We start from the raw sequence: 15,000 nt of genomic DNA on the forward strand, positions 1-15,000 counted from the left end.
TTTTTTTTCCTCATTTTGATGTCGCCCCGGCTGACGTGGTTTTCGTTTTTCCGTGCCGCCCCGGCTGACGCGGTTTTCGTTTTTCCGTGCCGCCCCGGCTGACGCAGTTTTTGCGCCGCCCCGGCTGACGCGGTTTTCGCGCCGCCCCGGCTGACGCGGTTCCGACTTTGCACTTTTTGGCTCACCCCGGCTGGCGGCCCACTCACTCGATCGCCAGGTCTGTTTGCCCCGGTGGTTCCACCGCCAGGCTTAAGCGCGAACTTTTTTTGTTTGTTTTCTTTTGATTAAGCGCAAGCTTTTTTCTTTGTTTTCTTTTGATTAAGCGCGGGCTTTTTTCTTTGTTTTTTTTGCATTCGCCCCGGCAGACGCGGTTTTTGCGCCGCCCCGGCTGACGCGGTTTTTGCCGCCCCGGCTGACGCAGTTCGGACTTAGCACTTTTCGGCTGTGCCTGGCTGGCGGCCCACTCACTCGATCGCCATGTCTGTTTGCCACAGTTTTCCCGGTGGTGCCGCACCCGGGCTCGCCCCGGCTGACGCGGTTTCGTGCCGCCCCGGCAGACGCGGTTTTCGCGCCGCCCCGGCTGACGCGGTTTCGTGCCGCCCCGGCAGACGCGGTTTTTTGCCGCCCCGGCAGACGCTTTTTTTTCTTTCGCCCCGGCTGACGCAGTTTTCGCGCCGCCCCGGCAGACGCGGTTTTCGCGCCGCCCCGGCAGACGCGGTTTTTTGCGCCGCCCCGGCTGACGCAGTTCGGACTTGGCACTTTTTGGCTGAGCCTGGCTGGCGGCCCACTCACTCGATCGCCATGTCTGTTTGCCACAGTTTTCCCGGTGGTGCCGCACCCGGGCTCGCCCCGGCTGACGCAGTTTTCGCGCCGCCCCGGCTGACGCGGTTTCGTGCCGCCCCGGCAGACGCGGTTTTTTGCGCCGCCCCGGCTGACGCGGTTTTTTGCCGCCCCGGCTGACGCAGTTCGGACTTGGCACTTTTCGGCTGTGCCTGGCTGGCGGCCCACTCACTCGATCGCCATGTCTGTTTGCCACAGTTTTCCCGGTGGTGCCGCACCCGGGCTCGCCCCGGCAGACGCGTTTTTTTTTTTTCTTTCGCCCCGGCTGACGCAGTTTTCGCGCCGCCCCGGCTGACGCGGTTTCGTGCCGCCCCGGCAGACGCGGTTTTTTGCGCCGCCCCGGCTGACGCGGTTTTTGCCGCCCCGGCTGACGCAGTTCGGACTTAGCACTTTTTGGCTGAGCCTGGCTGGTGGCCCACTCACTCGATCGCCATGTCTGTTAGCCACAGTTTTCCCGGTGGTGCCGCACCCGGGCTCGCCCCGGCTGACGCAGTTTTCGCGCCGCCCCGGCTGACGCGGTTTCGTGCCGCCCCGGCAGACGCGGTTTTCGCGCCGCCCCGGCTGACGCGGTTTTTGCCGCCCCGGCTGACGCAGTTCGGACTTAGCACTTTTCGGCTGTGCCTGGCTGGCGGCCCACTCACTCGATCGCCATGTCTGTTTGCCACAGTTTTCCCGGTGGTGCCGCACCCGGGCTCGCCCCGGCTGACGCAGTTTTCGCGCCGCCCCGGCTGACGCGGTTTCGTGCCGCCCCGGCAGACGCGGTTTTCGCGCCGCCCCGGCTGACGCGGTTTCGTGCCGCCCCGGCAGACGCGGTTTTTTGCCGCCCCAGCTGACGCAGTTCGGACTTAGCACTTTTTGGCTGAGCCTTGCTGGCGGCCCACTCACTCGATCGCCATGTCTGTTTGCCACAGTTTTCCCGGTGGTGCCGCACCCGGGCTCGCCCCGGCAGACGCGTTTTTTTTTTTCTTTCGCCCCGGCTGACGCAGTTTTCGCGCCGCCCCGGCAGACGCGGTTTTCGCGCCGCCCCGGCAGACGCGGTTTTTTGCGCCGCCCCGGCTGACGCGGTTTTTTGCCGCCCCGGCTGACGCAGTTCGGACTTGGCACTTTTTGGCTGAGCCTGGCTGGCGGCCCACTCACTCGATCGCCATGTCTGTTTGCCACAGTTTTCCCGGTGGTGCCGCACCCGGGCTCGCCCCGGCTGACGCAGTTTTCGCGCCGCCCCGGCAGACGCGGTTTCGTGCCGCCCCGGCAGACGCGGTTTTTTGCGCCGCCCCGGCTGACGCGGTTTTTTGCCGCCCCGGCTGACACGGTTCGGACTTTGCACTTTTCGGCTGTGCCTGGCTGGCGGCCCACTCACTCGATCGCCATGTCTGTTTGCCACAGTTTTCCCGGTGGTGCCGCACCCGGGCTCGCCCCGGCAGACGCGTTTTTTTTTTTTTTTTCTTTCGCCCCGGCTGACGCAGTTTTCGCGCCGCCCCGGCTGACGCGGTTTCGTGCCGCCCCGGCAGACGCGGTTTTTTGCGCCGCCCCGGCTGACGTGGTTTTTGCCGCCCCGGCTGACGCAGTTCGGACTTTGCACTTTTTGGCTGAGCCTGGCTGGCGGCCCACTCACTCGATCGCCATGTCTGTTTGCCACAGTTTTCCCGGTGGTGCCGCACCCGGGCTCGCCCCGGCAGACGCGTTTTTTTTTTTTCCTTCGCCCCGGCAGACGTGGTTCCCCCCCCCCCCCTCCGTCTTTCTTTTTGTTTTTTTTTTTCGCCGCGGCTGAAGTGGATTTTTCGGTGCCTCGACGCCCCGGTAGTCGCGGTTTTTCCGTTTCCGCACGGCCCCGGCTGACGCTGCTCGGTCACAGTCGCCTTTTGTGGTGATTGCAGACTTCTTGAGCGCGGGTGTTTTTTTTTTTTGTTGTTGTTGTTGTTTTATTACGCATTCGCTCCAGCAGACGCTGTTTAGACTTTTTGTTTCCTCTTTTATCCTGCGACGAGGTGACGAGGTTTATTCGGTGCCCCGCCGCCCCGGCTGAAGTGATTTTTCCTGTCCCGTGCCGCCCCGGCTGACGCGGTTGGGACTTCGCGTTTGTTCGGCCGCCACGGGTTTTGGCGCACTCGCTCGGTTGCTTGTTGTTGCCACTTGTTGCGAACCCAGGTTTCTTGAGCGAGCGCGGGCGTTTTTTCTTCCTTTCTTTCTTTGTTCTATGTGTTAGCGAATCGGCCTTTAATATCACACGAGGACTCACAACCAACAATTTTCAGTTTGAAGTGTAAAAAATCTGCAGGTGTTGACGTAACTGACTTGCCCCGTACCCTTGAGTACATCCATGAAGTTCTCGTAGTACTACTAAATCGCATTATTCCAAGTGGAGAAATTCCCATAAACTTGCAAACCTCTACACGAAAATCGGTGCGCGTGATAAAGTTGAAAATTATCGTCCGATATCAAATGTGCCTTCTATAACACAAATTCTAGGAAAAAAAAAAAAAAAAACACTTGTTCGCCGTTTTCTGCGCCGTGACTGGCAGCACTCCGGCGAAGCGAAACGGGGTCGATTCGAGCACGATATCGGCGTCTTTCGACGTGCTCGCCGGCGACCGTCGCACGAGTACGTCGCACGAGCGCGTCTGCCGGGGCGCCGTTTGCGAAGCCGACGCAAAAGTGGGAACCGCCGCTCGGATGATCGCCGCTTTCGGCAGAGTGAGTGTTGGCACTCCGGGGAAGCGAAACAGCGTGAATGCGCCCACGAAATCGGCGTATTTTGAAGTGCCCGCCGGCGACCGTCGCACGAGTACGGTAAACCGCGTCAGCCGGGGCGTAGTTCGGGACGCCGACGAAAAAGTGGGAAGCGCAACTCGGATCTTCGCCGTTTTTGCAGGAGTGAGTGGCGGCCCTCCTGCGAGACCAAGAAGCATCGATTCGTGCACGAATTCGGCGCCTTTCGACGTGATCGCCGGCGACCGTCGCTCGAGTAGGGCAAACCGCGTCTGCCGGGGCGGGCTTCGGGACGCCGATGCGAAAGTGGGAAACGCTGCTCGGATGTTCGCCGTTTTTGGCCGAGTGAGTGCTGGCACACGGGCGAAGCCAAACGGGGCCGATTACGGCACGATATCGGCGTCTTTCGACGTGCCCGCCGGCGACCGTCGCACGAGTACGGTAAACCGCGTCAGCCCGGGCGGAGTTCGGGACGCCGATGCGAAAGTGGAGAACGCCGCTCGGATCTTCGCCGTTTTTGGAGGAGTGAGTGGCGGCACTCCGGAGAAGCCAGGGAGCGCCAATTAGCGCACGATATCGGCGTCTTTCGACGCGCTCGCCGGCGACCGTCGCACGAGTAGGGCAAACCGCGTCTGCCGGGGCGGGGTTTACGACGCCGACGCAAAAGTGGGAACCGCCGCTCGGATGTTGGCCGTTTTTGGCAGAGTGAGTGCTGGCACTCCGGCGACGCGAAAGAGCGCGAATGCGCCCACGAAAGTGGCGTATTTGGACGTGCGTGACGGCGACCGCTGCAGGAGTACGAAAAACCACGTCAGCCGGGGCGAGCGACACACGGCGGTCTGGGTGCTTATCGCTGCTATTATAGGGGCACCCCGGCAGACGCAGAAAAAAAAAAAAAAATTTTCGACCTTCTTTTTTGCTGGTCGAGCTCGGGTAACCCAGGTCGCAATGGGAGCCGCGCACGAAAGCGGCGTCGCGAGACGCGTTCGCGGTCGCTAGTCGCACGAGCTCGGCAACCGCGTCAGCCGGCGCGGAGTTCGGGATGCCGACGGCTAAGTGGGTACCGCTGCTCGGATGTTCGCCGTTTTTGGCCGAGTGAGTGCTGGCACTCCGGTGAAGCCAAGGAGCGCCAATTCGTGCACGATATCGGCGTCTTTCGACGTGCCCGCCGGCCACCGCCGCACGAGTACGGCAAACCGCGTCTGCCGGGGCGGGGTTCGCGACGCGTACGCAATAGTGGGAACCGTCGCTCGGATGTTCGTCGTCTTTGGCCGAGCGAGTGCTGGCACTCCGGCGAAGCGAAACGGGGCCGATTCGGGCACGATATCGGCGTATTTCGACGTGCTCGCCGGCGACCGTCGCACGAGTACGGCAAAGCGCGTCTGCCGGGGCGAGGTTTGCGACGCCGACGAAAAAGTGGGAAGCGCCGCTCGGATCTTCGCCGTTTTTGCAGGAGTGAGTGGCGGCCCTCCTGCGAGACCAAGAAGCATCGACTCGCGCACGATATCGGTGTCTTTCGACGTGCCCGCCGGCCACCGCCGCACGAGTACGGCAAACCGCGTATGCCGGGGCGGGGTTGGCGACGCCGACGCAAAAGTGGGAACCGCCACTAGGATGTTCGCCGTTTTTGGCAGAGTGAGTGCTGGCACTCCGGCGAAGCGAAAGAGCGCGAATGCGCCCACGAAAGTGGCGTGTTTGGACGTGCTTGACGACGACCACCGCAGGAAAACGAAAAACCACGTCAGCCGGGGCGAGCGACCCATGGCGGTCTGGGTGCTTATCGCTGCTATTATAGGGGCACCCCGGCAGACGCAAAAAAAAAAAAAAAATTTTTTTCGACATTCTTTTTTGCTCGTCGACCTCGGGTGACCCAGGTCGCAGTGGGAGCCGCGCACGAAAGCGGCGTCGCGAGACGGCTTCGCGGTCGCTAGTCGCACGAGCTCGGCAACCGCGTCTGCCGGGGCGGAGTTCGGGACGCCGACGGCTAAGTGGGAACCGCCGCTCGGATGTTCGCCGTTTGTGGCCGAGTGAGTGCTGGCACTCCGGCGAAGCCAAACGGGGCCGATTCCGGCACGATATCGGCGTCTTTCTACGTGCTCGCCGGCGACCGTCGCACGAGTACGGCAAAGTGCGTCTGCCGGGGCGGGGTTTGCGACGCGTACGCAATAGTGAGAACCGTCGCTCGGATGTTCGTCGTCTTTCGCCGAGCCAGTGCTGGCAATCCGGCGAAGCCGAACGGAGCCGATTCGGGCACGATATCGGCGTCTTTCCACGTGCTCGCCGGCGACCGTCGCACGAGTACGGTAAACCGCGTCAGCCGGGGCGGAGTTCGGGACGCCGATGCGAAAGTGGGAAGCGCCGCTCGGATCTTCGCCGTTTTTGGAGGAGTCAGTGGCGGCACTCCGGTGAAGCCAAGGTGCGCCAATTCGCGCACGATATCGGCGTCTTTCGACGTGCCCGCCGGCCACCGTCGCACGAGTACGGCAAACCTCGTCTGCCGGGGCGGGGTTTGCGACGCCGACGCAAAAGTGGGAACCGCCGCTCGGATGTTCGCCGTTTTTGGCAGAGTGAGTGCTGGCACTCCGGCGAAGCGAAAGAGCGCGAATGCGCCCACGAAAGTGGCGTGTTTGGACGTGCTTGACGACGACCACCGCAGGAAAACGAAAAACCACGTCAGCCGGGGCGAGCGACCCATGGCGGTCTGGGTGCTTATCGCTGCTATTATAGGGGCACCCCGGCAGACGCAAAAAAAAAAAAAATTTTTTTCGACATTCTTTTTTGCTCGTCGACCTCGGGTGACCCAGGTCGCAGTGGGAGCCGCGCACGAAAGCGGCGTCGCGAGACGGCTTCGCGGTCGCTAGTCGCACGAGCTCGGCAACCGCGTCTGCCGGGGCGGAGTTCGGGACGCCGACGGCTAAGTGGGAACCGCCGCTCGGATGTTCGCCGTTTGTGGCCGAGTGAGTGCTGGCACTCCGGCGAAGCCAAACGGGGCCGATTCCGGCACGATATCGGCGTCTTTCTACGTGCTCGCCGGCGACCGTCGCACGAGTACGGCAAAGTGCGTCTGCCGGGGCGGGGTTTGCGACGCGTACGCAATAGTGAGAACCGTCGCTCGGATGTTCGTCGTCTTTCGCCGAGCCAGTGCTGGCACTCCGGCGAAGCCGAACGGAGCCGATTCGGGCACGATATCGGCGTCTTTCCACGTGCTCGCCGGCGACCGTCGCACGAGTACGGTAAACCGCGTCAGCCGGGGCGGAGTTCGGGACGCCGATGCGAAAGTGGGAAGCGCCGCTCGGATCTTCGCCGTTTTTGGAGGAGTCAGTGGCGGCACTCCGGTGAAGCCAAGGTGCGCCAATTCGCGCACGATATCGGCGTCTTTCGACGTGCCCGCCGGCCACCGTCGCACGAGTACGGCAAACCTCGTCTGCCGGGGCGGGGTTTGCGACGCCGACGCAAAAGTGGGAACCGCCGCTCGGATGTTCGCCGTTTTTGGCAGAGTGAGTGCTGGCACTCCGGCGAAGCGAAAGAGCGTGAATGCGCCCACGAAAGTAGCGTATTTGGACGTGCTTGACGGCGACCGCCGCAGGAGTACGAAAAACCACGTCAGCCGGGGCGAGCGACCCACGGCGGTCTGGGTGCTTATCGCTGCTATTATAGGGGCACCCCGGCAGACGCAGAAAGAAAAAAAAAAATGGGGACATGGCGTGCGTCACCGTGCGGCTTCGCAGCGTTGCCGAAGTCGCCGAGCCCTTCGACTGAGCCGAACGGCGGACAGGGAACGTTGGTCGGCCGTTCTAACCTGTCGGTGCCACGCCGAGACGTCGTTAAGGAAAACCGCGTCGTGGGCCTCTACGACGCCGTCGAGTCGTTGTACGTTTGGTGTCCAGCGTGTCGGCGGCGAGTAGCGGACACGTCGTTCACGACTTCGGTCTTTCGCAGTCGACGCGAACTTGCGGAGAGTCGTGGTGCCTCACGTTTTCGGCAGAAACCGCGGCGGAATTTTCCCGTGCGTGCGCGCACGACCTCGGTGCTGTGCCGTCAGCGTAGTGTTGCACAAACTCGTGGCCTACCCAAGGTGCGGTACGTTTGCGGCCGTATCCTCGGTGGGAATTTCGTGAGTAGGGTCGCAAATTCTACGACCTCGGCGGGTTTGAGAGCGACGTAGACTTGTGGCACGCTCAACATGCCACACGTTTCGGGGCACACCCGCGGTGAAATTTTCTCGAGTACGCTCGTATTAGGGCCCAAGGAGGTCTGGGTACTTATCGCTGCTATTATGTGGGGGTTCTCGTGAGCGGCGTACGCGAAAGCGACCGGGTGTCTGATATGCGGCGGGCTTCGGCCTCGTCAAGCGTGTCCTCGGGTCTGCTCCAGGGGAATCCACGGCAGTCGTCTGCAGCCTCATCCGCTTGATGCGTTAGGGGCTGGTTGTCGGACGGTGCCGTTTTACCACGATATCGAGGTGTGTTCCGTGTCGTCCTCGGGCGATTCAGATGCGAAAGCGCCGAAGACGCGGGCGTGACCCGTCGTCTGGCGGCTTTGCAGTCTCGGCTCCGTTGCTAGTTCCGGCCGGTCCACCGACAGTGCAGCGGGCTTGGGCAACCCGCACGGCGCGACCGAGTCGATGCAACGAAAAAGAGCGAGCATGAACGTGCTTCTTGCCGCACGGCTCCCACTCGTCTTTCGGGAAGGTTGTGCCGTAGCGAGCTCGAACGCCGTCATCTCGGAGTGCAAAATAAGCGTGTTGGGGCGCCTGAAGGTGGCCTCCGCCGCACACAGACTGCGTCCGGCCCGCCGAGGGCGAGGACGGACGCGCAGTCGAACGATTACCTGGTTGATCCTGCCAGTAATCATATGCTTGTCTCAAAGATTAAGCCATGCATGTCTAAGTACATGCCGAAATAAGGCGAAACCGCGAATGGCTCATTAAATCAGTTATGGTTCCTTAGATCGTTTCTTCCTACTTGGATAACTGTGGCAATTCTAGAGCTAATACATGCAGTGAGCCTGGAGCCCTTTGGGTAACGGGTGCTTTTATTAGACCAAGATCGATCGGGTTTCGGCCCGTATTGTGTGGTGACTCTGGATAACTTTGTGCTGATCGCATGGCCACGAGCCGGCGACGTTTCTTTCAAGTGTCTGCCTTATCAACTTTCGATGGTAGGTTACTTGCTTACCATGGTTGTTACGGGTAACGGAGAATCAGGGTTCGATTCCGGAGAGGGAGCCTGAGAAACGGCTACCACATCCAAGGAAGGCAGCAGGCGCGCAAATTACCCACTCCCGGCACGGGGAGGTAGTGACGAAAAATAACAATACGGGACTCTTTTGAGGCCCCGTAATTGAAATGAGTACACTCTAAATCCTTTAACGAGGATCAATTGGAGGGCAAGTCTGGTGCCAGCAGCCGCGGTAATTCCAGCTCCAATAGCGTATACTAAAGCTGCTGCGGTTAAAAAGCTCGTAGTTGGATCTCAGTTCCAGACGAGTAGTGCATCTACCCGATGCGACGGCTCGGACTGAACATCATGCCGGTTCTTTCTTGGTGCACTTCATTGTGTGCCTCGAGATGGCCGGTGCTTTTACTTTGAAAAAATTAGAGTGCTCAACGCAGGCGAGTCGCCTGAATAAACTTGCATGGAATAATAGAACAAGACCTCGTTTCTGTTCTGTTGGTTTTTGGAATACGAGGTAATGATTAAAAGGGACGGACGGGGGCATTCGTATTGCGGCGCTAGAGGTGAAATTCTTGGACCGTCGCAAGACGAACTACTGCGAAAGCATTTGCCAAGAATGTTTTCATTGATCAAGAACGAAAGTCAGAGGTTCGAAGGCGATCAGATACCGCCCTAGTTCTGACCATAAACGATGCCAACCAGCGATCCGCCTGAGTTACTCAAATGACTCGGCGGGCAGCTTCCGGGAAACCAAAGTATTTGGGTTCCGGGGGAAGTATGGTTGCAAAGCTGAAACTTAAAGGAATTGACGGAAGGGCACCACCAGGAGTGGAGCCTGCGGCTTAATTTGACTCAACACGGGAAAACTTACCCGGCCCGGACACTGGGAGGATTGACAGATTGAGAGCTCTTTCTTGATTCGGTGGATGGTGGTGCATGGCCGTTCTTAGTTGGTGGAGCGATTTGTCTGGTTAATTCCGATAACGAACGAGACTCTAGCCTATTAAATAGGTGCGGGGTTCCCAGCACCTTACAACCTTCTTAGAGGGACAAGCGGCTCCTAGCCGCACGAAACAGAGCAATAACAGGTCTGTGATGCCCTTAGATGTCCGGGGCCGCACGCGCGCTACACTGAAGGAAGCAGCGTGTCTTTATCCCTGTCTGAAAAGACTGGGTAACCCGTGGAACTTCTTTCGTGATTGGGATAGGGGCTTGCAATTGTTCCCCTTGAACGAGGAATTCCCAGTAAGCGCGAGTCATAAGCTCGCGTTGATTACGTCCCTGCCCTTTGTACACACCGCCCGTCGCTACTACCGATTGAATGATTTAGTGAGGTCTTCGGACCGATGTCCGGCGCGGCCTTTCGGTTGCGCCGGTCTGTTGGAAAGATGACCAAACTTGATCATTTAGAGGAAGTAAAAGTCGTAACAAGGTTTCCGTAGGTGAACCTGCGGAAGGATCATTAACGGATTGTGAAGGGTGAGCGCCTCAGCTGCGTCTGCGCCCGACACTTTCTGCCGCTGACCCCGTTTGGACGCGGGGTCGGCTTTTCCCCACGGGGCTGCCTGAATGTGGAGCGGCACCCCGTGACAAATTGTTGCGCCCAGCGGACGCCAACACCGCGACCTTGGACGGTCGGCCAGGTGGCGGACGCGGGTACAAACGGCGCAACGCACTCATAGGTCGGCTTTCGACCCGCCACTGCACCGTGGCTCGAAGCGCTCGAAATGCGCGACCCGACCGCTGCGGGACCGCCTAGTACTGTAAACAGGAGCGGCGGAGCGCGAACGGCGAGTCGTGGTTACGTCGGTAGAAGGCGAGGCTGCGCGTTCCCGAAACGCCAGCCGAGTGCCCTCCCGACCGTTCGAGCGTGCAAGAACGAGACCCGACAATCGCGCGGCGACTGCCAAGTACGAGAGGAACGGCACAAGCGTCGGCGGTCGGTCAAGGAACTGGCGATGTGACGGGTCCGCTGTGCACCAGTGCATACCGTCCCGCCGTCCGCGGCAAGCGCCTCCGCGTCCTCGGGTGACGGAGGCTGCCGGTCGGTTCTTGCAGGCGAGGGATCTCGCTGGCACCGGTTCGCGTTGACGCGCGGCCGGTCATGGCACGGCGATGCGACGGCCGAGGTGCGCAGTACTCGATGGAGGAACCGCACGCTCCGATGACCGTCCCGCCCTCCGCGGCGTATGCGTACCGACCGTAATGGTTGCAGCAGCGCCGGCCGGCTTTTGAATTCGCCACACGAAACACGGTGCGAGATCGCGGTTAGGGGAGCGTCGACGTTGCCAGGCGTTTTGCTTGCTGCCGAGGGAAAGGCGGCACGGCCACGTCGCGCTCGTCGCGATTAGCGGGTCTGCGCGCTTTGGGAAGGTGCCGCAACGACTTGCCGAAAGAGGAAGCACGGAAGAACGAGGGACTTGGACGTCCCGACAATTGAACGCACTTGCGGCCAGGCCCTTGCTGGCTTCGTTCTTCCGCCTCGAGTAGGCTCGTACGCGGCTCCGGCGCCGAAAGTGGTCCTTGGCACCGACTTCGGTGGACGTGGGAAGTGCCGCGCAAGTACGGCGCGCCTGGCTCCACCTGTTGGCTAAAGTAGGCAGCCGGATCGGCATTTTGGTGTGCGGTGGCAAACCGTGGATGCGAAAAAAGCTTGTGCGATTTCGTGGAACAAAAAGCGGGGGTCCCCCTTTTTATGCGGAGGAGACCGACCCGCCCGCCGTGGTGAACCGCGACGCCACGGTAAAAACGGGAGAGGCTTGTCGATGGGACCGTGCATCCCGCGCTCCACGGAGGCCGGGAGGCGGCCGCCCGAGGAAATGTGTAGCCGTCGAGGCCCGCATCTGCGTGCACTCTTATCCAAATGGGTGTACCGCAGGCATTTTCTGGTTAGGCGGGCCAATGAGAGCGAGCACACAACGATACCTACGGGTCCGGCTTGGAGAACCGGCTTCGACGCCTCCCGAGTATTTATAGAGGGGTGGACCACGAAAGCACTCGCAAGTAGCGGAAGCGAAACGCCGTCCGAAACACACCGTTTGCTCGATTTGCGGCAGCCGAAAAAGGCGCGGCAGAGTTTTGGAGTCCAAGCGTGCGCTGAAAAGCGCCCTTCTTGGCCACTGTTTGGCCGAGTGCCAGAAACGTTTGGTTTTGACTGTACGGAATTGAACAAACACTTTTTCACGACTCTAAGCGGTGGATCACTCGGTTCTCGGGTCGATGAAGAACGCAGCCAGCTGCGAGACTTGGTGTGAATTGCAGGACACACTGAGCACTGATTCTTTGAACGCACATTGCGGCCTTGGGTCTTCCCTTGGCTTCGTCTGTCTGAGGGTCGGATCACATATCAAGAGAGCCTTCGGCGCACAAGGGAACGTGAGCCGTCGACTCACGTTCCCTTGTGAGGCAAAGACGCTGCATAGAGTGTGCGGGCAACCATTGTATTGAAGAGTGCAGAGCCAACTTTTCCCGGTGCGCTGCATGCTTAAGTTCGGGATTCGACGGTGCAGACGATCACACAATCAGAGACCTAAACTGCCCGGTAGCTCAAGAATGGCGTGAACGGGCAGAACGCAATTGGGAAGAGTAAAGTACAAAGTTTAGTCTAAAACAACAATATAAACGGACAAACATGCAAACCCTCCAAAAAAACACCTGTAGCGTCAAAAATCCAAAGAGCTCATCGGCAAGTATTAAAACAAACACAAGAATACACTCTCTCCGAATAATTCAAGTTAACCTAGCCCACTGCAGCAAAGCAAATGAAGCACTTAACGTTCATCGAAACTGCAACCAATTCGATCTATCTATTCTCCAAGAACCTTATCATTATAAAAACAAAATAACTGGTTTCCCCCTTAAACACACTATTATAAGCCACAAAACGAACCCAAAAGTAGCAGTTATAATACATAATCCTAATATTCAAACGTTCCCTATATTAATCCTACCAAATGTTATAGTACTAAAAATATATTGGAATAAACAGGAAGTCCTAATTATAAATGTTTACGCACCACCTAAAGGAAATATTGAGGAGCTTTTAAATATAATTGAACCTATTATAGCAGAATCTAGGGACCAAATACTAATCGCAGGAGACTTCAATGCCTTTAACAAAATTTGGGGTGGGACTCAAAATAATGAGCGAGGGGAATTATTATTTGAATTCATAATAGCACATAATCTTCAACTTTTAAACTTACCAAATTCACCGCCTACATTCGAAAGTAAAAACGGAAGAAGCTGGATAGATTTAACTTTCGCTTCTGCAGACCTCTATCCCAAAGTATATGAATGGCACGTTAATGAAGAAGAAAATTCTAGCGACCATAGATATATCGAATATAACTTATTTAATGAAGCAGTAAAACAGGAAAAACGACTAACGCAAAATGGAGAGCACAAGCTACTTAAAGAATTAGAAAAAGACCCTTGGATGAAAGAAACAGCAGAATATGAGATTAACACTATTAGAAGATTAGAGTTTGTCACAAAGCACTTTTATGAAAAAATTAACAGATTAAAAAAGAAATATTCGAAAAATATAAATAATTGTTCAAACACATATAATAAGTGGTGGACCGCAGAATTAGAAATAGAGAGGAAACGAGTTAGGGCATTACGAAGACGTTTTCAAAAGGCAAGAGGAGAACAAAGAACTATATATCGAGAAAACTACCTTCAAAATCTTAAGAGTTATCAAGAACAAGTCAGTAAAGCAAGAGATGAATCCTGGAAAAATCTTTGCAGTACAGTAACAAAAAACAATCCATTCACACTCCCATACAAAATAGCAGCAGAAAAATTAAAAACACCCATTTTAATTAGGTCCATGCAATTATCCGGAAATAAACAAACGAAATCAATAGAAGAATCACTTACCTACATATTAGAAACTTTATTCCCCACGTTAACAGAAAGAACAAATGTAGAGGAAGAGATAAGATTAGAAACTACTGATAATGATAAACCTTTTACGGAGGAAGAAATGAATAGTGTGGTGAATAACCTCCGCAAAAAAGTCGCAGTAGGCCCTGATAACTTATCTACGCAATTAATCCAGTGTCTTTATCTGAAACATAAAAAATTTTTTCTTAACATTTTCAATGCTGCATTAAAACTAGGACACTTCCCGTCAGTTTGGAAGAATTCTAAAATAATACTAATACCGAAAAAGGAACTGGACATACATAATCCGAAACCACAACATTACAGACCGCTGGCAATTAATTCCATACTAGGAAAAGTGTTAGAAAAGCTTCTTAATGATAGATTATACTATTTTTTATATGTAAACAATTTTTTCCCAAAAAACCAGTTTGGATTTACACACAGCACATCGGCGACAGACGCTCTAGAAGAAATATCAAACACTATTACCAGCAACACAACATGCAAAACAATTTTAATCTCATTAGATATTAGGAATGCTTTTAATCATATACAACCAAAATATATTAAAGAATACCTCGAAAGGGTTAAGTGTCCTAGCGATATTGGCACCCTAGCATTGAACACATTAATGAATAGAGTTATTTCCTACACCACACCACACTTAAACATTGAAAAGAATCTCAAACAAGGCTCTCCACAGGGTTCGCCACTAAGCCCACTTTTTTGGAACATAACAATTTCAGACTTACTCCAAACAGATTTCCCCGAAAATACAAAAATTCAAGCGTTTGCAGATGACATAACAATTATAATACAAGGACCCACACGCAAAGTAATTGAAGACACAGCAAATCAAGCTTTAGAAATGATACAACAATGGGCAGAAAAGAAAACAGTGACCTTCAACTTGGCGAAAAGTAAGTTTTTAATTATAGGAAAACATTATCAAAACAGACCACCAATTATTAAACTAGGAGAAAAGAAAATACAATGTTCCAATAACCTAAAAATTTTAGGAGTTACATACGATAGTAAACTCTCATTCCTCCCACATTTGGATGAAATTAAACACAAGGTTAATAAGTTAACATCTAATCTAGCTCGATTTTCTGGCAATACATGGGGCATGTCAAGCAAACAAATACGGGATATATATATTAGAGCTGCAGAAAGAATGATCACATACGCAGCACCGGCATGGTATAGACCACACCAACACATTCTACGTAAATTGCAAGCAATTCAACGTATACCACTTATCAAAATAACAAATGCTTTTCGCACAACTTCAAACATGGTATTGCCTGTTATTGCAAATGTCCCGCCGGTACACCTAACAATAGAGAAGGAAATCAAAATATATCGAATCCTCCACAATAAA

The 15,000-nt window shown here is 55.6% G+C and overlaps 2 non-coding genes across 2 annotated transcripts; both read left to right on the plus strand.

The window, feature by feature from the left end:
• Positions 1–8,373: 8,373 nt before the first annotated feature.
• On the plus strand, positions 8,374–10,188 carry LOC142792391 (small subunit ribosomal RNA). The gene has a single exon (XR_012890882.1). It is a non-coding gene; the product is annotated as a small subunit ribosomal RNA (ribosomal RNA).
• A 1,719-nt stretch (positions 10,189–11,907) lies between these two features.
• On the plus strand, positions 11,908–12,060 carry LOC142792388 (5.8S ribosomal RNA). The gene has a single exon (XR_012890879.1). It is a non-coding gene; the product is annotated as a 5.8S ribosomal RNA (ribosomal RNA).
• Positions 12,061–15,000: the final 2,940 nt, after the last annotated feature.

This window comes from Rhipicephalus microplus, unplaced genomic scaffold (genome assembly GCF_043290135.1).
Source record: "Rhipicephalus microplus isolate Deutch F79 unplaced genomic scaffold, USDA_Rmic scaffold_218, whole genome shotgun sequence".
NCBI lineage: Eukaryota > Metazoa > Arthropoda > Arachnida > Ixodida > Ixodidae > Rhipicephalus > Rhipicephalus microplus.